The sequence below is a fragment of the Periplaneta americana genome, chromosome 5 (assembly GCF_040183065.1).
Source record: "Periplaneta americana isolate PAMFEO1 chromosome 5, P.americana_PAMFEO1_priV1, whole genome shotgun sequence".
In the NCBI taxonomy this organism is placed as follows: domain Eukaryota; kingdom Metazoa; phylum Arthropoda; class Insecta; order Blattodea; family Blattidae; genus Periplaneta; species Periplaneta americana.
Window position 1 is genome coordinate 56,640,899 of NC_091121.1, and position 14,357 is coordinate 56,655,255.

The 14,357-nt window shown below is 33.6% G+C and overlaps 1 protein-coding gene across 2 annotated transcripts in view; it reads left to right on the top strand.

The window, feature by feature from the left end:
* The first annotated feature begins 448 nt into the window (after positions 1–448).
* LOC138699645 (protein takeout-like) overlaps positions 449–14,357 on the top strand; it is a 59,501-nt gene continuing 45,592 nt past the window's right edge. Inside the window, exon 1 of one of the 2 annotated variants that reach the window (XM_069825682.1) lies at positions 449–588. The gene's annotated coding sequence lies outside the window, so the exon portion shown is untranslated. The remainder of the gene's footprint in view (positions 589–14,357) is intronic. The other variant, XM_069825683.1, reaches the window with a different exon arrangement.

Sequence of the window (14,357 nt, forward strand, 5' to 3'; positions counted from 1 at the left end):
ATTCCTCTTTCAGGTATGTAATAAACGATCACAAAATATTGTACGATACACGAGCGGTATGTTTGTTTTCATGTTCTCGGAAATTAAAAAAGCTCAACTACGTTTCGCTTTTCCAATCTTTTCCTCGACCATGAAAACATCAACATACCGCTCTTGTAACTCATATTACTATTCTGTCCTCTATAGCAGCCATTTCGCCTCAAAAATGAATAAATTTGTTTATATGCGCTAGTATGAGACAGTGTTACCAATTAGGAAAACAATGTTATCACAGCTAATCTTTTTGAGTTTCTCTTTCCATTGCTGCTATTTTCATTCACATCAGATTCACAGAACGTAAATTACATGTGTTCGAAACCAGAAAGGTCATTTGTATGAGCCCTGTATAGTATTCACAAAAAGTAACAACAGGTTCAAACAGGTTTGTACTTCCATTCGCCTTGAATAATTCTCGCATATAAAGAGCGCACCAAATATAAGGAGCCTACAAGCGAGTGTTTGGTAACTTCATCTACTTTCTAGAGAGAACGTCGGCGTGTGGTTAGTGTTATTAGTGTCGGTTATCCCAGACACATCCTGACTGCGTAGGTACTGACAATTTTTAATTCACTGACTACAGTTTACATCAGGGTTCGTATTATCAGTATCGGTTATTTGTGTACAATTTATAGAAACAACTCTGCCATTGCAACTACTGACAATTTTCAATTCATATATTATTATGATGTACCGAAGTACATATGATATTTCCGTGCATAAATTCTGCGTCATCATATGATGAAAAATGAATGGAACAGAGAAAAATTTTCTCCGGCACCGGGATTTATTTATTTATTTAAATTCAAATATACAGAATAAAGAAATATAATTACAAAACAAACAAAGACAAATACAAATAAAATAATACAAGCAATATAAAAAGAAGATACAGTAGTATTAACAAAATTTGAGACCGAATGAGCAGCGCTCGTGCTCGGTCGCAGTTCAGATATAATATTAAAATAAAAAATAATAATAATAATATAAATAAATAAGTAAAATAAAATAGGAACTAAAATATAATTACAGCGGCAATGGAATTATATAATATAATATTAACACTAGAGAAGAATAATATCGCACGTGAAAAGTAGGACTAATATATATTTCAAAATTATAGAATACAAATATAATATAGGTTGATTAATTCATATACATAGGCTATAAATTTATTTAATCAAATTGAAGATATTAACACGTTTCTAATTTTCTTGTGCGAGTGCGAATCCGATCTAAAACGAGAGGACCCCAAGATCTGGCTGCTGGACAGAAGTTTCGAGTGGCACTACCTGGCTGCAGACTTCATGCAGTACTTCCGCATGATGCTGGTACACCAGGGTCTCCCCCAGTGGCAGTTCAAATTCACGCCCATGGACCATTATTATGAAATTAGTTTACAATGTTATACTTATCGCATGAGCTAATATATGTTAGTGGGTTACATGTTAGAAGTTCTGGGTGTAATTTAGTCAAAGCATTGTACAACCGAGGGCCAAAATTTATGCTATGCTTTAGACCAGCAGATGTGAGACATTTAGGTTCTACTAATGTTGAATTAATATTTCGTCTTGTGTCATAATTGTGTGTCTGTAATACAAACTTATTACGATTTTTACGATAAAATTTTAACAGCGTATACTTATAAATTTGTTCAATATTAAATACATTAAATTCGGAATAAATTAATTTAGTTGGATAATCGAAACGTTTCTTCAAACAAATTTTAATTATTCGTTTTTGTAGTAAATTTAACGGACTAAGATTAATTTTTGTACTTCCACCCCAAACAATTATACCATATTGAATGATAGACTGAATAATGGCCAAATAAACATTTCGTAGAACTCTAATAGGTAAGTAGCATCGAAGATTAACGAATTTATAAATTGTTTTACGAAGCCTCTTACAAAGATAAGTAATGTGATGAGGCCATTTTAAATTCTGATCAATAATGATACCCAGATATTTGACATACGTGGCTTCTTTCAAAGGTGGACATTTACAACTTTTGGGATCTAAACAATTTTCACTGTGTATTATTAGTCTATATTTATCGCTAAATTTTAAATTTTGAACACTGGCAGCTGTCAACGAAAAAGGAACTAAAGTTGATTTAGATATATTTAAAGAAAGGAAGTTGGAATTAAGCCATTTTTTAACAATGTTAGCACCTATATTAGCATTTCTATATGCTTCCTGCCAAGAAAAACCACTGAAAATAACTACTGTATCATCCGCATATGAATATATAGATCCATTAAATTTTTCTAAATTTATATTTAGCAGATCATTAACATATATTAGAAATAAAATAGGTCCCAAAATTGTTCCTTACGGTACACCTATATCAATATATTTGTATTCACTAAATTGATCTTCAAGTTTGGTCATTTGCCTTCTGTTACTAAAATATGATTGGAATAATTTTAAAACTATACCTCTAACTCCAATAGTATGTAGTTTGTCCAAAAGTAAATTATGATTGATAGTGTCAAAAGCTTTCCGTAGATCCAAGAAAATACCCAAACATTTGTTTCCGATATCTAGTTCATTGATAATTTTTCCAGTAAAATTAATAAGAGCATCATCAGTAGAAATATTATTGCGGAAACCAAACTGATTTTTAGAGAGGATTTTATGTTTTTCTAAATAATTTATTAATCTATTCTTTAAACATTTTTCAAGCAATTTGGAAAATGTTGGAAGTAAAGATATAGGTCTATAGTTATTTAAATTATTTTTATCTCCAGATTTGTACATTGGAATTACTATGGCACATTTCAAAACATCTGGGAATATACCTTGCACAAAACGTAAGTTAAAAATATGAACCATGGGTTTTAATATATATTTGATAATAATTTTGAAAGTATTATTCTTAATTCCATCTATACCAGGAGCAACATTATTTTTTAACTTCTTAACCAAAATAATAATTTCATCTTCAGTTACAGGGAAAAGAAACATGGAGGAAGCTAAATGTTCATCTTGTGTCTCATTTTGTAGAGAAGAGTTAAAATTTGACTTATTAATGTTAGAAGTAACGTTGTGTCCTATCTCTGAAAAATAATTATTAAATTCGTTTGCAATTTCTTTTCTGCAATTTAATATTTCACCCTTATCGTTTTTTAACTCCTTGATTGGCTGTTCATTTTGTACATTTACATCTGTAGCTTCATTTATAATTTGCCAGAATTTTTTAGGTTCATTTTTGTATCTATCAAAATTGGATTCATAATATTTAATTTTCATTTTTCGAATGATAAGAGTTAACATATTTCTATATGCTCTGTAGTAATTTTTTAGTTGTACGTTACTTGGATTCTTTTTAACTTTTAAAGCAAGTTTGTCTCTTGTACGAATAGAATTAATAATGCCGGCCGTGATCCAGGGTTTTTTCTTGGATTTATTAGAAATTTTCTGATTACTGTTTATAATAGTAAGTTTATCTATATACTTTATGATTAAATTGTAGAAAATTTGAAAACAGGCATTGGCATCATTACAATTATAGACCGATTCCCAGGTTTCTTTTAGAAAATCTGAAATCAAATCAGGATAATTAATTTGTTGCATATTTTGTGATGAGAGAGTAACAGACGGCCTGGAATTGTATTCATTGTTAGACATTTTTAATGAACTAAAAACAATATAATGATCGGTAATAGCACTAGATAGAACGTCAGGTATGAAGCTATAATTATTTTGAGTTTTTAGAAATATATGGTCGATGCATGTGCCAGAAATTATTGAAAGCCTAGTGATGGCATTTAAATAATTTACAAAACCATATTCATGGAGAACATTCATATATTTACTGCCAATTAAATCTATACTATTTTCTAATATGTCTATGTTTATGTCTCCAACAATAATATGGTTGCGACAACCTAAATTGGATAAATACTGCTCTAAATTGTCTATGAAATCCTTTTTATTGTTTTTAGGGGATCTATAAATGGCGGTGAAAAAATTTCACTCTTATCAAGCTTAATCTTAAAAAGAAGTGAATTACAGTGCTCAATTTCAGCTTCTATTACACTAATATCAATACTATTTGAACCCGGGTTTTCAGTTCTACGTGCTGACGCTCTATCCACTAACTATAGTTTACATAGGCTTCGTATTACTAGTACCGATTATTAGTGAACAGTTTATAGAAGTAACTCTGTCACTGCAAGTACTGACAGTTTTCAATTCAATAACTGCAGTTTACATCAGGGTTCGTGTTATTAGTATCGGTTATTTGTGTATAGTTTACAGAAGTAACTCTGCCACTGCAAATAACTGACAATTTCAAATTCACTGACTACAGTTTATAGTATACCAAGGTTCGTGTTACCTGTTATTTGTGTACACTTTAAAAAGTAACTCTGCCATTGCAAGTATTGACAATTTTCAATTTACTGACTACAGTTTACATCAAGATTCGTGTTACTAGTATCGATTATTTGTGTACAATTTGTATAAGTAACTCTGCCACTGCCAGTACTAGAAATTTTCAGTTCTGTGACTACAGTATAGATCGGGATTCGTGTTACTAGTATAGATTATTTGTTTACAGTTTATACAAGTAACTCTGCCACTGCCAGTACTAGAAATTTTCAATTCTCTGACTACAGTTTACATCAGGATTCGTGTTACTAGTATCGATTATTTGTGAACAGTTTATACAAGTAACTCTGCCACTGCCAGTACTAGAAATTTTCAGTTCTCTGACTACAGTTTAGATCAGCATTCGTGTTACTAGTATCGATTATTTGTTTACAGTTTATACAAGCACTGCCATCGTGATCTAATACAGGCCGTAAGGCAGACCACGTGACTCGCTTAACAGCTGATCGCGAAAGGCGGTCTTTCAACCATATGAATTAGTTGTAGTGCATGAAGAATAACATATATTTCTCTGAAATGCAGTGTAATTGCGTCAGTAAAATTTTAAACAGTGATTGTGAGACACTTGAGACACAATTTACTTGCAATTTAAGGTATAATATTATTTTTGGTGTGAAAATTACGTTGTTGCAGGCAAAGTTCGTATGTGTAATACCTGCCTTTATTTCGATTAAATATTGCGCCCTTATGTGGTTAAGTGAAATTTTGGTCTTATAAACAGTAGGCTAAATATGTGTAATAATATATACGTGAAAGTGAAACATTGACTGGCATGTAAAAGTTGTGATTAGGCCTAAGTGCAGCGTTACCGATGTTACTCTTGTCTAATCCATTATTGTTAGTTTACCGTATTTGTCTTATTAAATTTAAATTATTGCGTCCTTTTTATTGTGAATAACCTATATTATACGAGTAAATAATACGACGTTTGATAATATACACAATTTGAACTAAAAACGACATACATATAGTATATTACGAAAAATTATACCCTATAGTTTTCATTATTGTTACGGTATCTAGAATTGTAATTAGTTGAAATAAAGCACTCATGCTTCATTACGAAATTCTTGCACATTCATTTATGCACGTTTCAACAATTTTCAGTTGCATCGCACGCATATTTTAATGTGTTGAAGTTATAGGTTATGTTTATTCTATCAGTACTTGTCTTATTTCCATATTCGCAATTATGCATTATAATTAAGCATAACGCTACGTATAACTTATAAATGCAATTTGTCTACACTTCAATTGTATTTATTCGTTTCAGACGGTACTCCAGTCTGAAGTCTGATTAGTTTAATATGTTACTAGGGCTAAACTAGAACTGAGGTAGTTCCCTTCGTATTCATACATCTTGCATATACAAATTAGTTCGGTTCGTTCAGGATTTTAATATGCCTTGCTTATAGGATCAAATGCATCTCCACAAAAAATAAATTCAACTGTTTTCAGTTCAGAAATTACCGGAACTATACCTCAGCGCTACTAAGTAATATAACGTATGTACATTTCAAATGAGGGACTGTGGTGAATTTTGTACCTATAAGTAAAGACGGTAACCGTGTTCTGAAGTTTATCCTAAAAATATATTCTTCTTTATTAAATCTCAAAACCGTTTTCGTTCTCAACTTAAGCCTAATATGTTGACGCAGATAGGTTATGTTAACATGGTAAATTCTCTTCACATAAAAATAACACAGTTTTATTTATTATTCCTGCCACATTATGCAACACATAAATTGAACTTATGTACATATTACATTGAATAAAAATTTAATTGTATTATTTATTTGTTCCCTACTTTATTGGGTTGTAATGAATTGTATTTATCTAACCTACCAGATTAACACACAACTGTACATACACTAATTTCATAGAAGGGACTGTGGTAAATTTTGTACCTACAAGTAAGGAAGGTAGACGTGCTAAATTAAAATCACAATATAAATAATTCTTCTTTATTAAATCTCAAAATAGCTTCCATTCCAAACTTAAAATGTTGATGCAACCAGGTTATGTTACCATGTAAAACTCCGTTCACATTAAAATAACACAGTTTTGTAATTATTTCTGCAACATATTATGCAATAAGAAGTGTGAAGGGGTCTTATACACACATTACACTAAATAAAATTGAGCGCCGACACGCTATAAAGTAATATATTTCACTCAGCTCCGTATACTCAAATAGAAAAGCCCGATTCATCGAGTGACGTCACACAACCTGCATTACGGCCTGGTCTAGATCACGATGGCAGTGATACAAGTAACTATGCCACTGCCAGTACTAGAAATTTTCAATTCTCTGACTACAGTTTACATCACGATTCGTGTTACTAATATCGATTATTTGTTTACAGTTTATACAAGTAACTCTGCCACTGCTAGTACGAAAAATTTTGTTTTCTCTGACTACAGTTTACAACAGGATTCGTGTTACTAGTATCGATTATTTGTTTACAGTTTATAAAAATAACTCTGCCACCGCCATGACTAGAAATTTTCAATTCTGTGACTACAGTTTAGATCAGCATTCGTGTTACTAGTATCGATTATTTGTTTACAATTTATACAAGTAACTCTGCAACTGCTAGAACTAGAAATTTTCAATTCTCTGACTGCAGTTTAGATCAGGATTCGTGTTACTAGTATCGATTATTTGTTTACAGTTTATGCAAGTAACTCTGCCTCTGCTAGTACTAGAAATGTTCAATTCACTGACTACAGTTTACATCAGGATTCGTGTTATTAGTATCGATTATTTGTTTACAGTTTATACAAGTAACTCTGCCACTGCCAGGACTAGAAATTTTCAGTTCTGTGACTACAGTTTACATCAGGATTCGTGTTACTAGTATCGATTATTTGTTTACAGTTTATACAAGTAACTCTGCCACTGCCAGTACTAGAAATTTTGAATTCTCTGACTACAGTTTACATCACGATTCGTGTTACTAGTATTGATTATTTGTTTACAGTTTATACAAGTAACTCTGCCACTGCTAGTACTAGAAATTTTCAGTTCTCTGACTACAGTTTAGATCAGCATTCGTGTTACTAGTATCGATTATTTGTTTACAGTTTATACAAGTAACTCTGCCACTGCTAGTACTAGAAATTTTCAATTCTCTGACTACAGTTTACATCAGGAGTCGTGTTACTAGTATCGATTACTTGTTTACAGTTTATAAAAGTAACTCTGCCACTGCCATGACTAGAAATTTTCAATTCTGTGACTACAGTTTAGATCAGCATTCGTGTTACTAGTATCGATTATTTGTTTACAATTTATACAAGTAACTCTGCCACTGCTAGTACTAGAAATTGTCAATTCTCTGAGTGCAGTTTAGATCAGGATTCGTGTTACTAGTATCGATTATTTGTTTACAGTTTATACAAGTAACTCTCCCTCTGCTAGTACTAGAAATGTTCAATTCACTGACTACAGTTTACATCAGGATTCGTGTTACTAGTATCGATTATTTGTTTACAGTTTATACAAGTAACTCTGCCACTGCCAGGACTAGAAATTTTCAGTTCAGTGACTACAGTTTACATCAGGATTCGTGTTACTAGTATCGATTATTTGTTTACAGTTTATACAAGTAACTCTGCCACTGCCAGTACTAGAAATTTTAAAATTTTCTGACTACAGTTGACATCACGATTCGTGTTACTAGTATCGATTATTTGTTTACAGTTTATACAAGTAACTCTGCCACTGCTAGTACTAGAAATTTTCAGTTCTCTGACACAGTGTAGATCAGGATTCGTGTTACTAGTATCGATTATTTGTTTACAGTTTATACAAGTAACTCTGCCACTGCTAGTACTAGAAATTTTCAATCCTCTGACTACAGTTTACATCAGGATTCGTGTTACTAATATCGATTATTTGTTTACAGTTTATACAAGTAACCCTACCACTGCTAGTACTAGAAATTTTCAATTCTCTGACTACAGTTTACAGCAGGATTCGTGTTACTAATATCGATTATTTGTTTACAGTTTATACAAGTAACTCTGCCACTGCTAGTATTAGAAATTTTCAATTCTCTGACTACAGTTTACATCAGGATTCGTGTTACTAATATCGATTATTTGTTTACAGTTTATACAAGTAACTCTGCCACTGCTAGTACTAGAAATTTTCAATTCTCTGACTAGAGTTTACATCAGGATTCGTGTTACTAGTATCGATTATTTGTTCACAGTTTATGCAAGTAACTCTGCCACTGCTAGTACTAGAAATTTTAAGTTCTCTGACTACAGTTTAGATTAGGATTCGTGTTACTAGTATCGATTATTTGTTTACAGTTTATACAAGTAACTCTGCCACTGCTAGTACTACAAATTTTCAATTCTCTGACTACAGTTTACATCAGGATTCGTGTTACTAGTATCGATTATTTGTTTACAGTTTATACAAGTAACTCTGCCACTGCTAGTACTAGAAATTTTCAGTTCTCTGATTACAGTTTACATCAGGATTCGTGTTACTAGTATCGATTATTTGTTTACAGTTTATACAAGTAACTCTGCCGCTGCTAGTACTAGAAATTTTCAATTCTCTGACTACAGCTTACATCAGGATTCGTGTTACTAGTATCGATTATTTGTTTACAGTTTATGCAAGTAACTCTGCCACTGCTAGTACTAGAAATTTTCAATTCTCTGACTACAGTTTAGATCAGCATTCGTGTTACTAGTATCGATTATTTGTTTACAGTTTATACAAGCAACTCTGCCACTGCCAGTACTAGAAATTTTCAATTTTCTGACTACAGTTTACATCACGATTCGTGTTACTAGTATCGATTATTTATTTACAGTTTATACAAGTAACTCTGCCACTGCTAGTACTAGAAATTTGCAGTTCTCTGACTACAGTTTAGATCAGGATTCGTGTTACTAGTATCGATTATTTGTTTACAGTTTATACAAGTAACTCTGCCACTGCTAGTACTAGAAATTTTCAATTTTCTGACTACAGTTTACATCAGGATTCGTGTTACTAGTATCGATTATTTGTTTACAGTTTATACAAGTATCTACCACTGCTAGTACTAGAAATTTTCAATTCTCTGACTACAGTTTAGATCAGGATTCGTGTTCCTAGTATCGATTATTTGTTTACAGTTTATGCAAGTAACTCTGCCACTGCTAGTACTAGAAATTTTCAATTCTCTGACTACAGTTTACATCAGGATTCGTGTTACTAGTATCGATTATTTGTTTACAGTTTATACAAGTAACTACCACTGCTAGTACTAGAAATTTTCAGTTCTCCGACTACAGTTTACATCAGGATTCGTGTTACTAGTATCGATTATTTGTTTACAGTTTATACAAGTATCTACCACTGCTAGTACTAGAAATTTTCAATTCTCTGACCACAGTTTAGATCAGGATTCGTGTTACTAGTATCGATTATTTGTTTACAGTTTATAGAAGTAACTACCACTACTAGTACTAGAAATTTTCAGTTCTCTGACTACAGTTTATATCATGATTCGTGTTACTAGTAGCGGTTATTTGCGTACAATTTATACAAGTAATTATGACACCGCAAGTACTGGAAATTTTCAATTCACTGACTACAGTTTACATTAGGATTCGTGTTACTAGTATCGGTTATTTTTTTACAGTTTACAGAAGTATCTCAGGCGACTGTTGGAACTTGGCTCTCCATGACCTGTCACGCCACGGATTTAATGGGAACGGTTGTAAAATTGCAAGTGTTATAAATGTGGATGTGAAGGGTAGGAGTAGATTACCAACTACTAAAGAGGGAACGAAATTAAAGCGTAATATTAGAATTATTTAAGAATGATTGTAAAATTCACTTCATTACTGTTGTAAGACATTACACTATAGGAAGTGACACATTACCAAAGAATTCATGTACACTTGACAGACATTGGAATCGACAACTTGAACAAACAAATTTTTTGTAACTTTGAAGTGCTATTTGGTCTCATATCTCGTCTCGCCTAGCCACGTTTTGCCTCATCTCTCTTTTTTTTTTTATTCATTGTTTGTTTGCGTGTATTTGTTTCTCTGTTTATACTACTTTTCTTTTTATTTAAGTTTTCAAAGATATCTATACAGAAATAATTTAGTACTGTTTATTGTCTACTGATGTGATGAGAAGTCTTACTTAAAGCTTCTATTCCTTAATGTCAAACTCATTCGAATAGCTCCATGAGATCTTATGTTTAAGTATACTTTTCAAGCAGTCGCCATGGAAAGAACTTTCTTAAGAGCAGAATATTTTATGTCCCACGACTATAAAGGCGGTGTTTACAATTGTCTGTTAAAAACTGGCAGTCTTTTATTACTAGAGAAAAGATTTATAGGTGCTAAAAGAGAGATTTGCGACTTTATAAAATCCAATTTAGAACTTTTATGAATTTAAATAAAATTAAGAATTAATAATTTTAATTTTAGTAAATATCGTATTTTATATGTAATTTATGTACAAAAATTGATGCTGACAGTGAGTGCTACTGAACAGAAGACTCAAATTCTACAAGTGAGAGAGGCTAACTGCTGATTGGACAATTTTATTTCGCATAACAGGGGAACAATGATGCAAGAACTAATTTGTAAGCTCTCGCCTAACCTGAACTACCATCCCTTTTACGCTAGGATGGACTTTTCCAAACGAACGTCGAAGAGGTTAGAACACACATGGGAGGAAATAGCCTCAAGATATGAACTGTATCGTGTTCGCAATGGTGGGCACGTTGAAGTCTAATTTGGACAAAACTCCCATTCTTCTAGAATACATGCAGGTCTACAAATTGTTTAACAATAAATAGCAACAATTCTCATTTTATCACGTTTCTATTTTATATCTTCTCAAACGGATCACACTGTGTATATTAAGGTGGAAAGTTTTTAGATATTTGGAGGGAAAATTCCTTTACAGAACCTGACAACACGGGTGATTGTTAAACATGCAAATGCTGTTCATCCAGATACATCCTTCATTTAGTTAATTGTAAATAGCACTGAGCTTATCAAGTAAATAAGTAATTGTAATTTGTATTAAGACATAAAGCACAAAAAAGTATGAGTAACTATCATTATTTCGAGAATCGTGTTAAATTTTTCGATTACGCAATAAGGTTCCGCAAATTATTATTTTCTTTATTTAAGATTTTCTGTATTATGAGTAAAAGAAATTGGTCGTTTAATAAAAAACATAGGGAAAATTTTCCAGGTTTTCGCCCAGTGTGTGAGGTTGGGATATTGAATGTATAGCAGACGTCTCCAAAAGAGTCTCGCGAGTAAGCCCCTGAACGGAACCGAAGCCAGTACGTAATGAGCGCGCTCCGCCTCATCCATCTCCATCTATACTGTACTCAATGTTTATGCGCAAACGAAGAGCAGTGGCGGACTGCCATTATCATTGTGTTGGTCGGAGTGTTCCACCGTTTCACAATGTTTTCTAATCATGGACGTAGTACATTCAAGGATGAACAGGAAGAGACATGTTAGTGGGGAGAATGTGAAATTCTTAATTTGTTAGAAAATTCTTAAGGGTGTGTTAAATTCAACATGCGACGACAATACTCGACTCTTCACAAAGAATATCGTACAATTATAGGCATGTTGGACATGAGAAAATAATTTATTTTGAAGTTATCTGTGTAACTGTTGGTTATATATAATAATCAGTATATTACAATATGTTTACACTCAGTTCCGCATGACAAACATATAGTTTTTCCTTTAATTTTAGGTGAAATGCATAGGCCTACAAATATTTTGATAAATATAAAACAAGAAAATACAAACACAAATCACACACGTGTCCTCAGTCTTAAACAAAAAAAAAAAAGCTTCTTGCTAGCTATGTTCTAGCTTGGAATATTGAAAAATCAATGAAGCGCTTTACAGAAGCATCAATTATAAAATCGTGCATATAGGACGTTACTAAAATACTGTGTCCAGAACAAAGTCAAAGTTTAAGAAAATGAAATTGTTTCCAATTACAGTTCTGAGAAGGAATTTCAAGATTGTAAATGTAATTGAATCTGAAGTCGAAACCACAATTAACCAGTTTGTAGCTTATTGACTTGCATTGGACGAAAGCACAGATAGAAATGACAATGCTCTCCTAGCCATTTTCATCCGAGGAGTTAATGAACATTTTACTGTGTCTGAATGTCTTCTAGATGTAATTACAAAATGCAAATGGAGAAGATCTTTTCCAGGCACTCAAAGGCACCATAGAATAGAAGAGGTTGAATTTGCAATGGCTTGCATCAATAGCAACAAACGGGGCTCCAGCTTCATAATATGTCAAAATAATATACAAACGTATAATATTTCTTATTCTTTTGATATTATTATGTGTAAACATAAGCATACTGCTGCCGCGATCCCCCACTGATCGCTCCCATCTGTTGAGGTACGAGTCTCTCCCCCTTCTCTAGCCTTACAGCACAATGTGTTCGGCGGGCAGCATCGAGAGCACGAATGGCGATACGCTTTTTGGAGACCTATGATGTATAAATATGCAGCCCAGACACCTATGTTTTAGCTGCCCAGCACACGTTAATTTTTATTCTAATAGGATAATGTACGACGCTGTACCAACATCTCAGGTTATTTAGCGTCTGAATGAAATGAAGGTGATAATGCCGGTGAAATGAGTCCGGGGTCCAACACCGATAGTTACCTAGCATTTGCTCAGATTTTGTTGAGGAAGAACCCCGAAAAATTCCTCAACCAGGTAACTTGCCCCGATAGGGATTCGAACCTGGGCCATGTGGTTTCACGGTTAGACTCGCTAACCGTTACTCCACAGGTGTGAACCCCTACACGTTAAAAATTGAAGTGTGTTAGGAGTTAAAGTTCAACAAGAAAATTGACGAATTATTCTATAAATCCAAATATGAAATTGAAAGATAGTGTTAGTGCTGCTGAAGGTGTCCTCGGATTCTATGGACTGTTGCACATCACAGCAGTTATAAGTCCATTAACTGTACTCCTGAATTAATGTTTTACTTGGTTATTTAACGACGCACTATCAACTACAGCATAGATGTCCTTATTGTACAGCTTGCCCAAGTCACGTCTGCGAGTGGCGATATCGGGATGGAATGTAGAGGAATGTAGAGGCAAAACACAGTTGCCACATAGGTCACTTGACGCTCAGATTTCAACGTGCGCATATCGTTTAAAATACACTACGGAGCGCACGCATTTTTTGTCCTTGTCTTCAGATAAAGGCAACAATTACGCTGTCTCCCAGCCTCCCCCTCATGCAACTTTCTCCACGCTTGCCAATCAGAACGCCAAACCTCACTGTCAAGCAGAAGCAGAAGTACAGTCTATTTCAAAGCGTCTTAAATTGTTACCGCTCTATGAACTGAAGTGCAGTAGGAAAACTGTGCTGTCATATGTGACTGTACTGGTCTCCTCTCGTTACCGCCTCCTTTCTCTACAGAACTGCCTCCAACTTCCCCTCTCGGCTCGCAGACTTAACTTGGTCGAGCTGTAACTCGTAAGAGATAACCCCTGGCGTAAGGAACCTACAGTGCATAGTCTTTAAGGTCGGTTTTCGTGTTTATTTTTATAGGTATGGAAAGTTATTGACCTTAGCAGAGCATGCTTGACGTGCAATATCTCCTCGTTCTATAGGCGTTTGGACATCCATGAACTACAGGGTTATTTAGCGTCGATGAAATTGGTGATAGAAAGATGGTATTTGGCGAGATGAGGCCGAAGATTCGCCACACATTACATGAAATTCGCCTTACGGTTGGGGAAAACCTCGGAAAAAACCCAACCAAGTAATCAGTCCAAGAGGAAATCAAACCCATGACCAAGCGGATCTCCAGATCAGCAGAAAAAAGCACAACCACCTGAGCTACGCCGGTAGTCTGGATTATTAAAACAGA